This window comes from Nerophis lumbriciformis, linkage group LG01 (assembly GCF_033978685.3).
Source record: "Nerophis lumbriciformis linkage group LG01, RoL_Nlum_v2.1, whole genome shotgun sequence".
Taxonomy (NCBI): Eukaryota; Metazoa; Chordata; class Actinopteri; order Syngnathiformes; family Syngnathidae; genus Nerophis; species Nerophis lumbriciformis.
In genome coordinates, this window is record NC_084548.2 from 36,963,975 (window position 1) to 36,986,575 (window position 22,601).

Here is a 22,601-nt window from a genome sequence, read left to right on the forward strand (position 1 = left end):
ATGGATGGACAGAATTTTATTTAAGATTTTGTTTTAGATTCAATATTTACCGTATTTCCTTGAATTAGCGCCGGGGCGGTAACTAATTTAAAACTTCTTCTCACTCCGGCGCTTACCAAAGGCATGCGGTAAATTTAAGCATGCGCTAATTAATTTAAAACCTCTTCTCACTCCGGCGCTTACCAAAGGCATGCGGTAAATTTAGTGTGATGTAAATTTGTGTGTGATGTAAGGATACCATCATGAAAAGCACATTTAATAAAAGAAAACGTTATTATGGTCTTACCTTTACTTATAAATGAAGTCGATGCGCTGCTCCTTTTGAACAAAAGCATCGATAACTTGTTTATAGAAGTCTTCCTTATCTTTCTTCAGTTTTAAGTCTCTCTGTCTCGATGGAGATCTTTCTTTAATTATTACCTCCTGCTTCGATTGTAAGTCCAGTTTAGAAAACTGTTGTTGTCACTTCTTCTGCAGCCGAGTAGTCACAAGAATGATCCCTGGGATCACTAGCGCCCTCTACCACCATGAGGCGGGCGTCATCTAATGACACATATTTGACACACGCAGCTATATTAATAAAACATTTGTTCAAAATAAAGCGCTTTGGAAGACGCAACTCAAACAACAAAAAGTCAGCTCTCCACCACTACAAACTAACACAATATTAATAATAAGAATTGCAATTATATAATAACACAATATTGATATTGTTTATTTAAAGCTTATTTTAATTTTTTTTGTCATAAATTAAGCATTTCAAACATGTAAATAACAATACTACAGTAGTATTGGCCACGAGATGAGACTGACAAATGTGTTTAGAAGGTAATAAACTGAGCAGTTCCCTCCTTACTGTTCTTTTTAGCACATTCAATAGCTTGGACCTTAAATCCTACTGAATAGCTCTTTATCTTCTTCCCTTTATGCGATTTTAAATTATTGAAATTAGCCTCCTCCATTTTGGAAAATGATGCCTTGAAAGGTGAAGTGTCACTCGTGACGTGACGAGTTTGACCCGGCGAGAAACGAGGCATATGCTAATTATTCTGCTAAACAAGTTTGACCCGGCAGTAATTCTAAGCATGCGCTAATTATTTTGCGAAGCGAGTTTGACCCGGCGGTAAAACGAGGCATGCAGATAATATATACCCGGCGGCAATTCAAGGAAATACGGTATAATATTTAGGGTCAACGTTTAATTCAAACTCAATTCAGAGTCAACATTTAATTTAAACTTAAATGTGATGGAAATGAGCTAAGAGAAAAGTGAGTTAAATCAGAGAAAAGTGAGTTAAATCTGAGAAATATATCTGCTAGAAAAGTGTGACTGAACTTTTACATTCGACACCCCATAGACAATTACTGTACAGCATGACAAAGTTCACACTGTATATTAATGGAGAGTAAGTATGTAGACAAATACAGCGTATGGAGGGTCACATTGACGCAAACAATGGTATAGCTTACATTTTCGTTTTAATCAGCGTTTTACACTACTGGTAGCTTTGTTCAAGGAATCAGCAAAATTTGACAGAACACATGCCCTGGTTTTAATGAATATACACTATATTGCCAAAAGCAATTGGCCACCCATACAAATGATGAAAATCAGCTGTCCTAATCACTCGGCCCGGCCATAGGTGTATAAAATCAAGCACTTAGGCATGGAGACTGTTTCTACAAACATTTGTGAAAGAATGGGTCGCTCTCAGTGATTTCCAGCGTGGAACTGTCATAGGATTTAGAGGTTGCCAGGAGAACGGTACATTTCGGACTGCGTTGTGCCGAGTGTGAAATTTGGTGGAGGAGGAATTATGGTGTGGGGTTGTTTTTTCCAGGAGTTTGGCTTGGCTTCTTAGTTCCAGTGAAAGGAACTTTGCTCCAGGATACCAAAATATTTTGGACAATTCCATGCTCCCAACCTTCCAACATGACTGTGCACCAGTGCACAAAGCAAGGTCCATAAAGACATGGATGAAAGAGTCTGGTGTGGATGAACTTGACTGGCCTACACAGAGTCCTGACCTGAACCCGATAGAACACATTTGGGATGAATTAGAACGGAGACTGAGAGCCAGGCCTTCTTGACCAACATCAGTGTGTGACCTCACCAATGCGCTTTTGGAAGAATGGTGGACAATTCCTATAAACACACTCCGCAACCTTGTGGACAGCCCTCCCAGAAGAGTTGAAGCTGTAATAGCTGCAAAAGGTGGACCGACATCATATTGAACCCTATGGCTTAGGAATGGGATGGCACTTCAAGTTCATATGTGAGTCAAGGCAGGTGGCCAAATACTTTTGGCTATATAGTGTATATATAAACTGCAATGAGGTGGCGTCTTGTCCAGGGTGTACACCGCCTTCCGCCCGAATGCAGCTGAGATAGGCACCAGCACCCCCCGCGATCCCAAAAGGGACAAGCGGTAGAAAATGGTTGGATGGGTGTGTATATAAACATGAATGTTGTGTCAATGTTCATACATCTAACTACCTGGCATGAACTCCACTTTTAGTACACAAAAATCACTGCAAAAAAAAAAATGCATATGGGATCTTCAACTCTCAGCAGGTAAGCAGTGATGTCTACTCACATGTAAACACACACTCAGGCACACAAACACACACACACACACACAACTGCTCCACATGCATCCTCTGGTGGCACAACGCAGGGCGGGCACTGGTTTTCATTCGGTACTGCTATCACAGTAAGAAGTCGACCGCAGCAATTAACAGAGAGATGAAAGACACCAGGCTGCCTGCTGAATAATTAAGAGAGCTTTGACGAGCAAGGAGGGGCTCAGGGGGAAGTTGGCTTTTACACTTAAACACAAGTGTGTCCAGTCTCATAAAATGGTATACTTGGACCTGAATTTTATAGATGGATTAGCCTATAAACAACGCTTCTTAATTTGGACAAAAAGGGTGTTGTAGAAAGACATTATAGATTGGTTATAGTCCCGCAGGAAGTTAGTTGTAGTGGACTGAGAGTGGGCCTGAACATGGTGCATGTCTGCCCACAATAGACCCATCATTATGCAATGAACTTGTAATGCACAAGCCGGTACAAAAAGACAGCAGTGCATGAAGCAGGAGTACGTCTGAATGAGAAGAGGGGGCACAAGCAGGTAGAATAAAGCGTGCGAGCTATTGAGGCAGACAGCAAACAAGAAGTCTCCCAGGAGGGTTTCAGCCCCGTGTATTTAAATATATTCAGCTAATTACAAAAAAGTCTAAACGCATACATGCTGTTGCTGCATGTCTGGCATTTTGTAGCAGTGAGGTAATTACATGCATGATTCTGTGTGTGTGTGTCTGAGATTTTTCATAAGTACGTTTGTGAAGATGTTGCAAGGCGGAAAGTAGATAAAACCAGACTTACATGTGGAAAAATGATAAGGGGGGCTTTTCCACAAAGATGAGGTGGTATGGATTAAAGCAGAACATGCAGGCGCCCGACTGTGCTTGCACCCAGGTGATGGTGAATAAAGAAGCTTTCTTGTCTCAAACAAAAACATTTACTATTGTCATCCAATTCAAAACAAGTGGAGCATCTCAGGGAATGCATTCATACACACAGTTGTACAGTAAAAGACACCTAAAACATATATTGTAGAGCATTCTCTTGTGGATGCGTGTTTAGTGCAAAGGACAAACTGTTGATTAATTAGCATGAGGTGTGTTTTCTGTCATTTGAAGCTCTCAATAGCTGCTTTCTAACCACCTGCTCAGGTGACATCATCATTGATTTATCGACCAACTGTCTGGACATTGACTGGACACCTATGTCCCCTTTGCCTACCACCTTTTTCTTTTCCTCGTTGTTGTTTGTCTACCTCATAAGAATTGATTGATTTGTATATGTAATGGGCAACGTCTGATTCCACCTTCATCGCCCATCAATCAAGAAAGTCATACGTGTTATATCATGGGCAACCTTTAATGCTCCCTCAAATCCTCTTTTTTATGGGTACAATCTTCTGAAGCTTGCTGAGTGCAACGCATCCCACAGTGCTTGTATTATGTATAAGGTAGTATATGGATTCAATTCTAGACTCGGCCAGCTCATTCCAGTGACCACTCCTTCTCATAGACATAACACTAGAAGTCAACCTTTATTAAGAGGGAAACATCGTCATCTAAAGTGTACAAGCTTTAGTACTCAAAGGCCTAGTGGTTAGAGTGTCCGCCATGAGATCGGTAGGTTGTGAGTTCAAATCCCGGTCGAGTCATACCAAAGACTATAAAAATGGGACCCATTACCTCCCTGCTTGGCACTCAGAATCAAGGGTTGGAATAGGGGGTTAAATCACCAAAAATTATTCCCGGGCGTGGCAACCGCTGCTGCTCACTGCTCCCCTCACCTCCCAGGGGGTGATCAAGGGTGATGGGTCAAATGCACAGATTAATTTCGCCACACCTAGTGTGTGTGTGACAATCATTCGTACTTTAACTTTAACTTTTTAGTATAGCCTGTAGACGCCCAATGATCTGGAATGAGATTGATAGCTCTATAAAATAATCAAATTCTTTAAACAATTTTAAAAAGTATTTTAAGCTAAATTTATTGCGACGTTGTGCTTAGTATATTTAGCACACCCCTTACGGTTGATGAATTCACATTCGTCACATAGTTTTGGTCTTGACCTCTGTATGTATGATGAGATTATCGCAGATCTTCAAGATGCAACCTTTTAATCAAATTTGAATAATAGGATATTGAGACTGATTTGGTGGATTTAAAGATTCCTTTTGTATTTATAAATTAAATTGTAAATGGGGGTTTAGTGGATAGATTCTGAATTGTATTGTATTGTATTTTGTATATTATATGATGATGTATATTTTAACTGTGGGTCCCTGTCCATAAACTGTGTGCTTCTAGGGATGACCTTTTTGCAGAACGGCCTCTGATATTAACAAAAGAAACAATAATGAAATACAAAACTATGTATATCTGTAAATAAATAAATAAATACAAATACAAACATTACAGGTGCTTGCTCTCTCATTCTGACTGTATTTGTAGAGCAGATGCCGCTTAGGTCGAATTAACAGCTGATAGAATATGCCAGTAAAGTGAATGTTCTCCCCCATTGCCATTTAACTCTGTGACCATTTCTTCATTTTAGTTGCTTATCAATAACCACGTTTCCATATTAATTTCCCATGACTGACTCCTTGAGACTCATGTATTTTGTGCCATACTGCACAGTAACTACACACCTCTTCCCTTCCCATTGCTCTCCATGGTTGAAGGGCCACACTTCCAAAGTGCTTGTCAAAGTGTCTCTCAAATTATTTGTAACTTTAAAAATGATTTCAATTCCAAAATAACCACAATACTTGATCATGTTTCAATGACTGTGGCTATGTGCAGATGGTGTAATTTGAAACATGTGTACCGAGGAGACGACGATTTCTCCCGAGTGAGAAGAGGAGAGATGAGGGGAAGAGTGCAAGGGGAAGAAAAAGAAAGACATGTCTCCGGGGATGCATTTTAATTCACTCAATTGCCCTATATTCCCCTGCAGTTTTTGTTTTGATGATAGTGACACTTTGCATATCTTCACCCTCCAAGCATAGAGGATGTGCACAGGAGGAGAACCTGTGTGTGTACAAGTGAGCGTGTGCGTTGCTACCTTCCAGCAACAGTTTATTGTAATGTGCAACACACTGCACAAGCATTGGAGGTTGTGATTGGGAAAAAATATTAATTAGGGGGTGAAGAGAAATGACTGTGCTGGATGTAAAACATTGAATAAAACACAAAAACAAGTTGCACTGCATGACTAAAATGTGGCTTTCTACTTACAGTATATAAACTGTGTGTGCTTCAATTGATGAGAGTGTGTCAGCGCCAACAGTTGCTTTCGTCTTTTACATTTACTAGATTAGATACAACTTTATTCAAGATTCAAGATTGTTTATTGTCATATGCACAGTTAAACAGACAATTTGCCGTACAATAAAAATCTTACTTTGCTAGTCCACCCTTCAACAAGTCACACGGTACTTAGCCAAAATAAAAATAAAAATGTATATACAAGGCACAGTAAGTAACATAACATTATTATTGGCCATTTTTTGAAGGAATACATGTCTTGTAAAGGTGCATAAAGCAATTTCAGGTGTAAAAGGAAACCATAATGTACCCGACACCTTCACAGAGGTATGTAATTAATACAGTGAGAACATACGGTACATGCAAGCTGTTGTGAAAAATATGTTCTTGCTTCCACTTTTACTTTGCCGTGTTTAAATCACTAGGTGGATAAAATCAAAAACATGCTATTGTTACTACATACTAAAATAAGCAATCCAAACATCCCAACAAGATGCCACCCCCCATTTTGCCTCCAGTAAGTTTTCCCGAGACGCCACCGCTTCTGTGCCAGCTGCAGGTGCGCTTATCCGGCGCTCTGCTTCCAGGCTCGCAAAGAAATGCTCATCTCACACTTGTTTTTCCAGCTGCTTGAAAACCTTTAATGCGATCATCCTCCTCGCCGGCTGCAGCACTGGCTCTTCTCCGGTCTCATGGCTGGGCCGGTGGAAGTTCGATATGGTTCGTCGTGGCGGAGGCACAGGTTATCTGTGGTCCTACGCTAATTTGACTTCTACTCTCCAGTAGTTTTCAACTTTGAGGTGCCTGGATTCCGTCTTTTGGTGGGTAGCGTACTGCTGCAGTACACATGAAGATTTCTGGTTCTGCTAATTGCTTTCCTGTTGATTTCCTGTTCTGGTGTTCTTATTTTGACTATTTGCTGTTTCATCCCTATGTTTTACTGCACCTTTACTTTCGGTTCCTTGTCCTGCAAGCTCACTTGTATTTCATTTGTAATGTTGTTTCCTCGTGAGTTGCTGGATCATTGTGCAATTGGCACTAGAAGGGTTTGTGTTTATTTCCTCGATGCAGCATTGTTTGCTTCCTGTGATTTCAAGCTTTTTTACTTACCAATGCTGCACTCCTGCTTTGACCACGCTGATACTCCTCGGTTGTTCCTGATAAAATGACAGTTTACCTGCACACTGCCTACATTCTCTGCATCTTGGGATCACACCAATCATTGACATGTGGAGACGTAACAAAACCCGTAACATAGAATTAATGATTTTCTATGAGAACTGAAAAAAAAAAACGAACTGAACAACCACATTAAGGCTGACTGTAATACAATGCATGTCTGCATTTGATCAAAATTAGCCCTAATCTATGTTTAATTAAAAACCAAGAAGTCTATAAACACTATGCTCTATGTATGTGGTATGAGTTCTGGAAAAGGGGACTCGATAAATACTGCAAACCACTCACTGAAAGTGTGGCTGAACAAAAATGTTGATTTAATCCTAATAAAAACATATTAAAGCTAAATGTATTTGGCCTTGCACACTGACATCAATTACATACGCTGTCACTGTGGTGTACATACTCATTCTGAAGACAGCGGTCAGACAGTTGCACAGAGTGGAACAGAATAAACCCCATGAGTATCAGATAGCTAATTTGATGGCATACTGCATTTTGCCACATGTGTATATATTTTTAAGCAATGAAGAGTGTGGCTGGGGACTTGATAAAGTACTGTACATTTTTGCTATCGATGGGGGAAATAGAAGATATTTTGTGGGAACTATATGTCAAAGTGTGCAGGTGGAATAGAGGAAGCATACCAACGCATGGGCATTTACTTATGGACATTAACAAGGGAAGAACCTCATTTTTCTTCTGCATATCTCAGTCACTGTTGTAAATGAAAATAACACAAAATATCTGCCAAAAAAAAAAAGTTTAAGTATCCCTTCAATGTTTAGGCTACAATACAAACCAAGCTCCTGACTGTCTCTAACAAAGGTGAGAAACGGTTAACTTAAATTCAATTGCCTGATATGTGTATGTGTGTAGGGTTGTGTGGTGAGATTTATTTGTGTTAGTTTTATAGCCCCAGTGAAACTCCAGGCCCATCCTGGCTTCTTGCCCACCCACCTTTATTCCAGATGTTACCATGGTGAAAGTTATGGGTGGTATCCCAGCAACCAGACAGCGGTTTGGGAGACTGGAGACAACTGTTGTATGGAAGTGATAGATAGAATACAAGAGCAAGACTGAGAATTGAATAGTCCCTCTGTATTGTTCCTACCCCTCCAGAGACCTGTGTCTGGTGTTGATTTAAGCTTGGTCTTAATGTGATTATCACCCTAACGTTAAAGTCTCCGCTCATTCTCTGTGCGACATTGATTTCCATTTAAAACTGTAATTGAGAGGAACAAACATTGGTATTAGCCATCCTCTTTCTTTCGATTGCTCTCTTGTTTCTTTTCCCAAAGCAAAGACGGTTAGCTCAATGTGTCTGGAGTTCACAGAAGGAGAATTTCATTAGAAGGAGTCCAAGGACAAGACTGCTTATGGGAGAGAAGAAGAATGGGCTAAAGTTTCTTAACTACTGGACATATGATGGACACCGTCCTGACACAGACAGACTTGCAGACAATAGCTACCGTCCACAGTCTTAAATGACTACGCCATATGGTGAGCTGTGGTTTGGCTTACATCCAATGTAATGTTAACTCTTACAGACTTTATTGGACGTAAAAAAGTAAAAAGAATGACATTTTGACTTGAGACTGATGGGTTGCATGTAGTGACAACTGATAAAAAAAAGTTGCTTTGGTCATCAATTTACACACCAATGACCTTATGGGGCCTACAAATTTAAATATTTGACAACTGGTCTCAAAGTAACATCTGTTTTTAGCTTAATATACTGCATGGATGGTTCTTCTGACTCCAGCTTGTGATGCAGGGAAACAAAACAACCGACTTGAGGATATACTTAAAATGATTGCTAGTGCTAGAAGAAACCTCCACAGCTAACATTTACCATGGGCTTATCTGGAAACTATTCTCATACCACTTGTCTTCGTTTGGGTTACAACTGACTTTGGGCAAGCGGTAGAGTAAACCTTGAACTGCTCACCAGTCAATCGCAGGGTACGTACAGTAGTTAAACAAGCATTCACATTCACGCCTATGAACATTTAACCTGTCGTAGAGGTTGATCAATATTTACAACCAGATATTTGCAGTGATGCTGTGGAATGGAAAAGTAAGCGATTTGTAATGAGAGACAAAGGAACGATGTGAGAGTCGTATAAAGACATATTGTAAAACAATTTAGGGTTCACAAGAATTTAAGCAATAAAGTTTGAGCTGGGTAATTTTTCCAGCAACTTGAGTCTCCTTGGGACTTTGAGAGCTAATGCGTAAAACCCTAACACCTGTAGGGATGTGTTCCAAAAAGGGCATACTTTCAAACAGTTATAAGCAGTACATTTACAATTGATTATTGAAAAGATTATGATTGTATTTATGTTTGTGAGTCCTTGGAAAAAACTACTACTCTTCTACTACAAAATCTTTGTGGGGGAATTTCTTATTGAAATTATCAGTAGGCTGAAACTTTGAAGAACATTGGTTGAGGAACACTGGGAACAGAACTCTTGAGTTTGTTGCAACATTATGCGAACGATTGGCGTACCGATAAGTTAGTGGAGCAAATTGTATTCACCATTCTTGCCTTACCCATCTGCCATTACCTTGCATCCACTAGAAGATAAAAGCATGCATTTACTTCCTTTCTGTATTTTCACGGCTTGCCTTAGTGCGTTTGCCTATGGAGGATGATTCAAGGACAGACCTAAGTGATATTCTATGAAGGAGCAAGGTGTGTGACGGTGGTTGGGTGGAAGGTGGCACAAAGGGAGCAATGAAGAGAGTGGTGAAGCGACAGCAGCGGGAGATTTTGCAAAGATAGCTCCATTGTCTCCTTTTTTGTTGTGTCGCTTTTTGTTCCCCTCATCATCCCCCATCTCTAGCGAGTACAAAAGAAGAAGGGAGCTGACATTCAGCACTGGTGTGGGGAAGCCGGTGAAATGACAAAACACACTGTACCCCACCAATGTTTTTTAAGTGTGCACACACTTGGATACCTGGTTCAAGGCCCAAGTATTGACAGCTCAAGGACAAGTTGACTAAATGTTTCTCGCCAGTTGCTTTTTATTTCCATGTTGTCAATATTTATACTCTCCAATGTTTGATTAGCTGCCACATCAGATCACTTTTCAATCACAAGAGAGACAACTATTTACAATCGCATTCCCCCCCTCCAGTCAATTTAGTGTATTTACTGTAAGTGCCCTTGTTTTTGAACTGTCAAAGTACGAGTACACACAGTACACACAAAGCAAGTCAAAAGTTGAACCCAGAGCTTTCGTGTTGTAAAAGAGCATTGCAAACCACTCTGCTTAAAGGTACAATGTACTTCCATCCTAAAATGCTGTGTCAAAAATATGGCATCGGGTGTTGTTGACTGTCGAATTGTGTGCCAATAGCCCCATTGAAATGCCAGCTGACTGTAAAGTGAAACAAACCGGACTGATCAATCAGGAATCTCCTCATTCATTATTCACGGGGAGGTCGTCCAATTGCTCAGAGCCCAGGGCCACTGCACACTGTCATCAATGAGGCCATTGATTATCAAGCCTCATCAGCGTTTGTTTGGCTTGTCAAATCAATGCCTTTTTAACGGCATCTTGTCCCTGTAGGAGTCAGATGAATATTTCATATCTACTCTAATCCAATCATAATTCAAAACACACGGCATAACCCCATCTTTTGTTTTTGTGGGAACAACTTTGTGTTTATTACTGTTATTGGTAAAGCATTTTGCATATGCTTGTAACTTAGTATCAGAGGATTCAAAAATATTGCAATTGTTTTATTAAATGTGCATCACATATTATCAGGCTGTGTTACAGTGATACCTCAGTTTTCTTTAATAATTTGCTCAAAAAATTGTCAGCCTGAGACCGAAGCAGAAATAATGTAAATCCAGTCAACATATCTTGTACGGAAAGTTGATAATAAACAATGCAAAATACATACACATAATGGACGAAATGGATTAATGAACATTTAGCATCACATTTACCTTGACTGATGACCGTTAAACGGACACCACCTGTGTACTTTTCTACAAGTTCTTTCTTGAATTCACTAGTGTCTTTAACCTTATTTATTCAATTTTTGCAGCTTTGTTTGTCCCCATGGTGGATTGTTTTTACAGTCTTACTCATTTAAAAAGGCATGAACACTGAGTCACCAACATGCAGGATTCTTTGAATGGTAAGTGAGTAAGTGAGTAAGTGGGTTATACTCAGAGGTGGGTAGAGTAGACAGAAATTGTACTCAAGTAAGAGTACTGTTACTTTAGGGATTTATTACTCAAGTAAAAGTAAGGAGTAGTGACCCAAATATTTACTTGAGTAAAAGTAAAAAGCATGTTGTGAAAAAACTACTCAAGTACTGAGTAACTGATGAGTAACCTGTTCGTTTAATGATGACGGCAACAAATAATGCACAAAAACAAAAAATAGCAATGAACAAATTCAGAGCCAGGAATATCTCTTAAGCAACTAAAACAATAATATATATTAAATATTAATACATTAAAATAAATACAATTAAGGCAAATTGAGCCACAATAACTTAACAGCACCATAGGCTCAGTAGGCATTGATTGATTGGTTGATTGAAACTTTTATTAGTAGATTGCACAGTACAGTACATATTCCGTACAATTAACCACTAAATGGTAACACCCCAATAAGTTTTTCAACTTGTTTAAGTCGGGGTCCACGTTAATCAATTCATGGTAAACACACTGTGCACTTCTGATTGGTGTTTCTATGCATGGGTGTGTGTGTGTGTGTGTGAGAGTGTGTGTGTCTGTGAGGCTGCAGTGCGTTAATAAATGTCCCCACACGATGTACATTTGACAGTGATTCATAGCAGGGAAGCTAACTTCAGCCTTCGGTGACAGCCAAAATATCTACTAACATTACTTACCGTGATGTGCTTCCTCAAATTTGATGTTGAATTCATGTAAGCTTAAGCTTGTTGCCGCTGAAACTTTATGTGCACTTGATCATGTGACCGCCTGGCGCTGCTTGATTGGTGAAACGGAGTCAAACGTCACCAGTGACTGCATCTGATTGGTGAAACTGAGTCAAACGTCACCAGTGACTTTATCTGATTGGTGAAACGCAGGCATGTCATAGATCCTACTTTGAAGGTCTGTCTGACAAACCAAAACAAACAAAGCGTGCATTAACAATCGATAAAAATCAGTAGTGAGTAGCGAGCTGAATGTAGATAAATGGAGCGGAGTAAAAGTAGCGTTTCTTCTCCATACATATACTCAAGTAAAAGTAAAAGTATGTTGCATTAAAACTACTCTTAGATGTACAATTTATCCCAAAAGTTACTCAAGTAACGGAGTAAATGTAGCGCGTTACTACCCACCTCTGTTTATACTCGTATAGTGCTTTTGTGAAGTGAAGTGAAGTGAATTATATTTATATAGCGCTTTTCTCTAGTGACTCAAAGCGCTTTACATTGTGAAACCCAATATCTAAGTTACATTTAAACCAGTGTGGGTGGCACTGGGAGAAGGTGGGTAAAGTGTCTTGCCCAAGGACACAATGGCAGTGACTCGGTTGGCAGAAGCGGGGATCGAACCTGGAACCCTCAAGTTGCTGGCATGGCCACTCTACCAACCGAGCTATACCGCCCCTTTTCTACCTTCAAGGTACTCAAAGCGCTTTGACACTATTTCCACATTCACCCATTCACACACACCTTCACACACACTGATGGCGGGAGCAAGGCGCTAACCACGACACAAGGGTGAAGTGTCCTGCTCAAGAACACAACGGACGTGACGAGGTTGGTAGAAGCTGGGGATCGAACCAAGAACCCTCATGTTGCTGGCACGGCCACTCGCCACGCCGTTCCCGTAAATGGAAACTATATCCCGCCAAATGATAGGTGGACGAACGTTTGTGTCACACAATATTTGGCAATACGGCAACAAGACGCTTGGTGGAAACGGCAACGTTTTGGTGAAAATATTTTTTCAAAACTGAATCATGCAAATAGTGAGGCGAGCGAAAACCAAGCTACTCCTGAATATTTCTTGATTCCCAATTGGAATTTCAATGCATTTTGAAGGGCACCATGGCAGTGTTTGGGAAACACTAGTGTTGTAATCTATGCATAGTATACGTGTTCAAATTCAAACGTACACAGCTGTCAGGTTGTGCAGTACACAAATCTGCTTGATTTAAATGTTGGTTGTTTTTTGCCCTCGATTGCTATGAGACTGTTCCCGCATGCTTAGATTTATTGCACATGATAACTTCTGCAAATTATGCGAAGGCCTGTGATTAATCAAGAAGTTGGCGACTCTTGGAGGGGAGGTCTTGGCCTTCGCCTGATGGGAAGCTTAAATGAATGCAGGGTTTTGTTGCATGCACATCTTCCCGGCTTCCTAGACACCCATGCCTATTTTAGGGTTAATACTTCTACATATCTCTTTTGACTTCCACTTCACCCCAGGGCCACCTGTTTGTGTAGTGGTTATGACAGGTCAGTGTAGGGAAAACTAGCGCTGACAGGCATGGCTTTGCTGGGAAATAGAGAACGGACCCTCCCCCGCTGCACCGCATTTGTGTGTATGTGTTAGTGCATGCATGTCCTCATGACAGGAAGTCAGCAGGAAATGGAGGGACTTCCACAGCAGTGTTTACTTTTTAACGTTGCAGCCAAAAAAATATCTGGCTTTATTATAAACAGATACAGTACTTGGCATATGAACAGTGGAGGAATTTGACAAGGAAATTAGGAATGTAGATATCAATGATGCATGCTCTTTTATTTGTTTTGTTTATGGTTTACTATCCAAGGGCAGTGCAATATGTAAATATCAACTTTTGGTGTTTGGCTGCATGGACACTGGGTGTGTGTACAAGTTTTTTTTTGTGTACAAAAGTCCCTCAGCGTCACTGACCCAAGAAATAGTCGCCTGTTTACAAGCTGACTGCCGCCCTGTTTGCAGCCCTTTTGTGTTCTAAATAAAAATCAGCTGCATCAATTTCAATGTGCTTCACATAAGCTCTTTTTTTGTCACCTGTCTGGATTATCTCACACTAATGATGCTGACAGAAGAGGTGCTTGCTAAACAAAGTGGGTTTGATGTTAAAAAACAAACAAAAACATCCACACACGCAAGAGAAATCCCTCCGACCCACATCAGTGAGGCGCAAACGCTAACTGTGAAAAGCTGGAAAAATACAAATCATCATTTTGACATCATTAACTGTCCTTTCTGTCATTCACCGGCTTTCATCTATTTATCTCTAAACTCTCTCGCTGTTGTCTTTGTTTGACGGGAGTTGGGCGTTCAGGACTCTTGTTTACTGTAAAGCGCATTCGTGACACATCTTTCCCTTTTCGTAGGGGTTGGGGGGGCAGAAACACACTCCTCCCTATTTTAAATTTGCCTGCCTCGGAGTTGCCTTGTTGCATCGCAGTGATCCGTCCCTCATCCAGCGTCGCTTTCTCACACTCCCTTATACCTTTCTTACCCCCATGGAGACTCCTTGTTTTTCAAAGGCATCTGAGTATTGGCTCTAGGCATATCTTTTGTTCTTTCATTCTGCGTGCCTCCTGTTAACACCCTTAACACCAAGCGATTGTGCCCCCTGGCCAGGAAACACAGACTAGCCTCAAGCTCTGTTTGGGGCAAAAGCAGTAGGGTAGTTGCAGACAGACAGGATTGCAAACACACTGTAATGTAAACACAATTTTGTATCTGACTATTTGTCAATTGGATCATATGGATCCAGTGTGTGCACTCCACTTTTTCTGCAGCCATTAATCAATGAAATGTTTAACCTCTGAGTCTGGGTGTTGTGCAACAATTTTTTAAAATCATAATATCACCACCAGGAACACACACACACACACACACACACACACACACACACACACACACACACACACACACACACACACACACACACACACCTGCCAATGCCAAAGTATCTTTAAACAATAGTTAATCAACAATGTAATACAAACGTTGACAGTGTGCAAAAGAAAACATATATTGAAAAAATACAAAATTAAAATGTTTCTTGAATTCAAATGAGCTTCTTAGGAAATCCTGCGGCATCCGCTAAATGAGGACTCAATAACATGTACACATACAATGCAGGTTCACTCAAAAATGTTCAACCCCTTTTGTAAATGACAATACTTTTGAAAACATAATTTCAATCTCATGTCCGGAGGACATGATGTCCACAGTTTCCAAAAACAATTTGAAATATGGACTCGTCAGACCACAGAACAGTGTTTGATGAGCATTCCTCAACTTTATCAGTCTTTTTTGTCAATTGTTCAATACAAATGTGACTCTCATGACTGTGATAGGATGATATCATCTAAAATAATGCTTAGTGAGTAGAGGCTAATTTCTTTAATCCATGATATAGTTTTCACATCTGTCATGTCACATATAATCTTATTGCACAAATATCTTGGCAAAAATGTTTTTAAATCATACAAAAAACATATTGTTAACATGTTAAATATTTCAAAATTGTTGATGCAGAACATTAGTAAAAATTCAATTTCTGCTAAATATATTCCACGCATTTTTCTTTGACAGTCAGCAATCACAGAATCATATGGATGATGAAAGTTTAATCTTACAGTGTATCAGCCGCACATCATGTCTCATGCAAGAGAGCGTGTTCAAGTGTGTTTAGTTCCATTTGACTGACCTAGATCAGATAAGGTTTATAAATGCAGGTTGATGTTCCTGAGAGTAGCCACACTTTGCCCTTCACACCTTATGACTGACTCATAGAACAAACCAAATATGTATTTAAAGGGCCGTCGCGAGAAATTCTGGGCCCCCTGAGAGAATATTGGTGTGGACCCCTCTACCCCATTTATTGTCAACATCAATGTTCTTGTTCTCGACAGTGCCTGGTGTAATACACACAATTGTAGGTAGTGGGTAATTTGTTTTATATAACAATCATGCACTACTATGGAAAAAAAAACAAAGTGTCCTGGCTCAAGATAGTCCATAGGTAACTATGTAGCATTTAACTTAAATGTGCGAGTAAATCAAAGAGCACATGGAATGTGTTGTTATTAATGAAAAACAACAACAGGTCTCATCTTATCTCAATTAAAGTTGGCTTGTTTGTTCACTGTAAGTCTCATCAGAAACTCCAGCCTTTTTGTTAGCAAATTTGCTGATCATCAATCAATCAATCAAAGTTTACTAATATAGTCCTTAATCACGAATGTCTCAAAGGGCTGCACAAGCCACAACAACATCCTCGGTTCTGATCCCACATCAAGGCAAGAAAAAACTCAACCCAATGGGCACAATGAGAAACCTCGGAGGGGACCGCAGATGTGCAGGTGAGCCAGTATAGGCGTAATATGATCAAACTTTCTTGTTCTTGTCAAAAGTCTAGCAGCCGCATTTTGTACCAACTGTAATCTTTTAATGCTAGACATAGGGAGGCCCGAAAATAATACGTTACAGCAATTGAGACGAGACGTAACAAACGCATTAATAATGATCTCAGCGTCGGTGGTGGACAAAATGGAACAAATGTTAGCGATATTACAGAGATAAAAGAAGGCTGTTTTCGTAACACTCTTAATATGTGACTCAAATGAGAGAGTTGGGTCGAAGATAATACCCAGATTCTTTACCGAGTCACTTTGTGTAATTGTTTGGTTGTCAAATGTTAAGGTGGTATTGTTAAATAGGTGCCGGTGTCTAGATGAGGTCTTTGAAGTCCAATTGTCGGCTTAGCTGACTTTCAGTTGTAAGTCTAGCAAAGCTATTTAGCCTCTCTTGGATTGTTGTGGATCTGAAACAGTTTGTAACTAGTTTCCGTTTTTGCTAAACGCCCTTTCTCCACTTGCAACAGTCACAGGAAATGTTATTAATTGAAAGTCATTGTGAAACTTTTCCAAATTCTGAATATATATATTTTTTGACTTTGTTGTTGTCAGCTAATATGGTGTATTTTATTTTACATTGCTATGAAAACAAGCAACAAATCTTTGAACATTTATTTTTAGAGATTATCGGTATCGTTTTTTTTTATTATCGGTATCGGGTTTTTTCTTATTTTTTATTTTTATTAAATCAACATAAAAAACACAAGATACACTTACAATTAGTGCACCAACCCAAAAAAACCTTCCTCCCCCATTTACACTCATTCACACTCATTCACACAAAAGGGTTGTTTCTGTCTGTTATTAATATTCTGGTTCCTACATTATATATCAATATACATCAATACAGTCTGCAAGGGATACAGTCAGTAAGCACACATGATTGTGCGTGCTGCTGGTCCACTAATAGTACTAACCTTTAACAGTTAATTTTACTCATTTTCATTAATTACTAGTTTCTATGTAACTGTTTTTATATTGTTTTACTTTCTTTTTTATTCAAGAAAATGTTTTTAATTTATTTATCGTATTTTGTTAATTTTTTTAAAAAGTACCTTATCTTCACCATACCTGGTTGTCCAAATTAGGCATAATAATGTGTTAATTCCACGACTGCATATATTGGTTTATATCGGTATCGGTAATTAAAGAGTTGGACAATATCGGATATCGGCAAAAAGCCATTATTGGACAGCCCTATTTTTTTTTTTTCTATTTATGTTATTGAAATGGCCCACTAATAACACTTTTACAAGACCACGTTGAACACATCATGATAACGTAACTGACCTTCGACAAAGGTAATTTTTCAGTAATTATTAATTACTGAGCAGAACTTGCATGTATCACAATACAATTCAATGTAGCCTCTGAATAAATGAGCGCATAATAGAGTACTGTACAAAATACGTATGAAACACAGTCATATCGTTGCTTTACAATAAACTGGGGACTTGTTTTTTAATTTTTTTAAATGAACTGGTGACTTGTCCAGAGTGTAGCGCTGCCAGATGACATTAAACGTTGGCTTCAGTGTCCAGCCTGCTACCCGTCAAAGGTAATGTTACAGACATTAAATGAATGAACAAGTAGTCTCATTGTTGCAGCCGCCTTCGGTAGTTTAAATCTCTCACCAATCCATTCTTAGAAGAAAAAAAACGTTTTTAATGTCCTGGGCTCCTGCTCTGCTGCTTTTTCTCCTGACCCCTATTTTCAACTCTTTTCTGGTGTCCGGAATTGTGCTTCTCTGGGGGGAATCTTAACCCAGCTGGAGTTCGCTCGCGCTTGCTTAATTCCAATGAGGAAGAACCATGGCGGGAAGAACAACCCACGGTGTGGACGAAACCATTTATTATCAATCAAGCTTTATTGCAGACTTCAACGTCCAAGTAAACATAGAATCACATACAGTGCATAAAACAAAGAATACAGTATAAAAGGCATTATCACATAATATTAAAACAGTGCTCGTGCATATTCAGTAAAATGCATCTACAATAATTAATAAATAATATTTTTAGGTAGGGGCAAAGGGTGTTATTGAAATGATAAAAATTGGAATATAGTATATTTGTTTTAATTCAGATATACGTACACTATATTGCCAACATTATTTGGCCACCTGCCTTGACTCATATATGAACTTGAAGTGCCATCCCATTCCTAAGCCACAGGGTTCAATATGATGTCGGTCCACCTTTTGCAGTTATTACAGCTTCAACTCTTCTGGGAAGGCTGTCCACAAGGTTGCGGAGTGTGTTTATAGAAATGTTCGACCATTCTTCCAAAAGCGCATTGGTGAGGTCACACACTGATGTTGGTCAGGAAGGCCTGGCTCTCAGTCTCCGTTCTGATTCATCCCAAAAGTGTTCTATCGGTTTCAGGTCAGGACTCTGTGCAGGCCAGTCAAGTTCATCCACACCAGACTCTGTCATCCATGTCTTTATGGACTTTGCTTTGTGCACTGGTGCACATTCATATAGGAAGAGGAAGGGGCCCGCTCCAAACTGTTCCCACAACGTTGGGAGCATGGAATTGTACAACATCTTTCGGTGCTTGATTTTATACACCTGTGGCCGGGCCAAGTGATTAGGACACCTGATTCTGATCATTTGGATGGGTGGCCTAATACTTTTGGCAATATAATGTATTTTACTTCAGTGTATGCATAATCATTTTGTCATGGAGGCTACCTGAGGCTGTGTGTGGTCCCCAACAGGCTGTGGGCCCTTAGAATTGTCATCACCTCCCCCCACCCCCCCATACAACGGCCATGTGTATCTATGTCTAAATAAAAATTGTATTAATGATCTGTTATCTATCAGCAACAGTGCAGTAATTTGAGGTTGATGCAATGCAGCGATTAGTTGCTGCAGTTTGTCTTGCAAATGCCCAGGTGGGAAAAAGTGTGAGTGTGACAGTTACTCATACTGTATAAACACCACACCTTAAAGACAATACATTCTCAAACATAGCCTCAGGTTGTTTCTGTGTGCCCTGGTCATGTCTTGTATTTGTCTCTTGAAATAGTCTCCCGCAGGTGTGCTAGTGAATGACACAACCCATTTGGACAGATTACAGGACTGTCTCAGAAAATTTGAATATTGTGATAAAGTCCTTTATTTTCTGTAATGCAACTAAAAAAAACTAAAATGTCATACATTCTGGATTCATTACACATCAAATTAAATATTGCAAGCCTTTTATTATTTTTAATATAGCTGATTATGGCATACAGCTTAAGAAAACTCAAAAATCCCATCTCAAAAAATTAGAATATTTCCTCAGACCAAGTAAATAATAAAGATTTATAACAGCAAAACAAAATCAATCATTTAAAAATGTCAATTAATGCACTCAGTACTTGGTTGGGAATCCTTTTGCACGGATTACTGCATCAATGCGGCGTGGCATGGAGGCAATCAGCCTGTGGCATTGCTGAGGTGTTATGGATGCCCAGAATCCTTCAATAGCGGCCTTTATCTCATTTGCATTATTGGGTCTGGTGTCTTTCAGCTTCTTCTTCACAATACCCCACAAATTCTCTATGGGGTTCAGGTCAGGGGAGTTGGCAGGCCAATCGAGGACAGCAATGCCATGGTCAGTACACCAGTTACTGGTGGTTTTGGCACTGCTGGATCATGCTGGAAAATGAAATCATCATCTCCATAGAGCTTTTCAACAGATACACCTACAGTAGCCGTATTTCCATGATCAAGTCACTCCTGAACTCAAGAAAACGGAAGAAGCGTCTGACTTGGACTATGGAAAAGAAGCATTGGACAGTTGCAGAGTGGTCCAGAGACCTGTTTTCAGACGAAAGCAAGTTTTGTATTTCATTTGGAAGTCAAGGCGCTGGAGTCTGAAGGAAGGCTGGAGAGGAGCAAAATCCAAGTTGCTTGAAATCCAGTGTGAAGTTCCCACAGTCAGCAATGGTTTTTGGGGATCCATGTCAGCTGCTGGTATTGGTCCACTGTGTTTCATCAAGTCCAGAGTCAATGCAGCTGTGTACCAAGAGATTGCTTCCATCTGTTGAAAAGCTCTATGGAGATTATGATTTCATTTTCCAGCATGATCCAGTAGTGCCAAAACCACCAGTAACTGGTGTACTGACCATGGCATTACTGTCCTCGATTGGCCTGCCAACTCCCCTGACCTGAACCCCATAGAGAATTTGTGGGGTATTGTGAAGAAGAAGCTGAAAGACACCAGACCCAATAATGCAAATGAGATAAAGGCCGCTATTGAAGCATCCTGGGCATCCATAACACCTCAGCAATGCCACAGGCTGATTGCCTCCATGCCACGCCGCATTGATGCAGTAATCCGTGTATAAGGATTCCCAACCAAGTACTGAGTGCACTAATTGACATTTTCAAATGTTTGATTTTGTTTTGCTGTTATAAATCTTTATTTTTTACTTGGTCTGAGGAAATGTTCTAATTTTTTGAGATGGGATTTTTGAGTTTTCTTAAGCTATATGCCATAATCAGCAATATTAAAATAATAAAAGGATTGCAATATTTCAGTTGATGTGTAAAGAATACAGAATTTATGCCATTTTCATGTTTTTAGCTGCATTACAGAAAATAAAGTACTTTATCACAATATTCAAATTTTCTGAGACAGTCCTGTATATCCACCTAATTTGCCTGAAAGCGTGGGATTTTTACAGTAAGCACTACAATGATCCCCCTCTTATTCACACACGCACAGTAGAACAATAGTTCATCAAATACATTTAGATAGAAATATTCACACACATGCAAACATTTGCATATGATGGAGGGCCCTTGAAGGAGGGCGTAACAGTGGCACAATGACATTGAGGAGAACTGCACAGCAGCGCTAATATACAATGAGAGAGGAGAAAAAAAGGCAGCACCCTTATTTAATTAGCGCCACTCGCCCAGAGTAATTACTTCTACTCACCCTAATTCGCATGTAAATTTGCGACGACCAAAGCACTATTTTAATACAATTTAGCGCCACTTTGACTGGATGCCAGTGTTGAGCGCACGTACGAGCAGCTTTGCGTATTTGCGTGTGTGTGCATAATGATGCGCTCGTGTCAGGGACGTACCGCAGAAGAAAGACACTACCTTTATGTGACGGGTCCATGGTGGCAAAAATCCAAAGGTAAACAGAAAAAGGCCAGTAGGAAAGAAGCCCCACAGTGTTGACAAGATGTTTAGATAAGATCTGCTAGGTGTCCCATGGGAACGCAAGTTTTGACTCTTCCCTGTAGAGATATTCAGCCACCTTTTTGTCGACCACACACATTCACACAAACACGTAATTTCACTTCACTGTCGCCACAGAATGAGGATCTCATTAGAGCATCTAGTGAGCCCAATTAATAGTTGTTGGTTTTGTTTTTAGGCTTGCTGGCCAAACAATCCTAGTAGATTTTAAGAAGGTAACCCACACAAGAATCTGTTTTTAAAAAAATGCTAAAGACACACCTTTTTAATCAGGCTTTTCACTAATCATCTGTTTTTTTTTTTAATATTTTATTGTGTTATTTATATTACATTTTTTACATGTGTTTTGTCATATGTGTATATGTGTTATGTAACAGAGAAGGGAAGGAGGCGACAACCAGGGCAGGACTGCAGTTTAGAAGGTTTATTTTAAACCTTAGATGAATACGTGGCGTGTGTATTCTACTCAAAGTAAATGAGTGTTGACTATGTGTAATATTAAAAATGTAAATGTTACCAAGGGTTGTTGTCAGCAAATGTTGGTTGTATCCTTCGTCGTTATCCAAGGGGGAAGGCGAAGAGGCAGTTTGTGGACAGGCAAAAGGTCGTGGGCAAGAACAGGGCAGCGTGGTCTGGGTCCGAGCAGGGAGGTCGTGGATCGGGGAGAGCAGTCAGGAATCCGGATGGGTGTCGAGTGACAATGCACAATCACGGAGGACAGGAGAGTCACTGTGGAAAATACAAAAGGGCATGAACCAAGGGAAAACACGGAGAGAGAGAGATCATAACAAGGGCGAGGAAATCACTGGGAAAAAGAGGGATGCCAGACGTGATGCTTACTGGAAGGTTAGCGACGTTCTGGCAAAGGTTCCTCGGGTCCGCTGGTCTTTATGCTGCTCCCACTCGTCAAGTCCAGGTGCGCTGATAAGTAATTGGTTGCAGGCTTGTTGCTGTGTGGGCGTGTTGTGCTCAGCGCGAGCAGAGGCTTGTCTGAG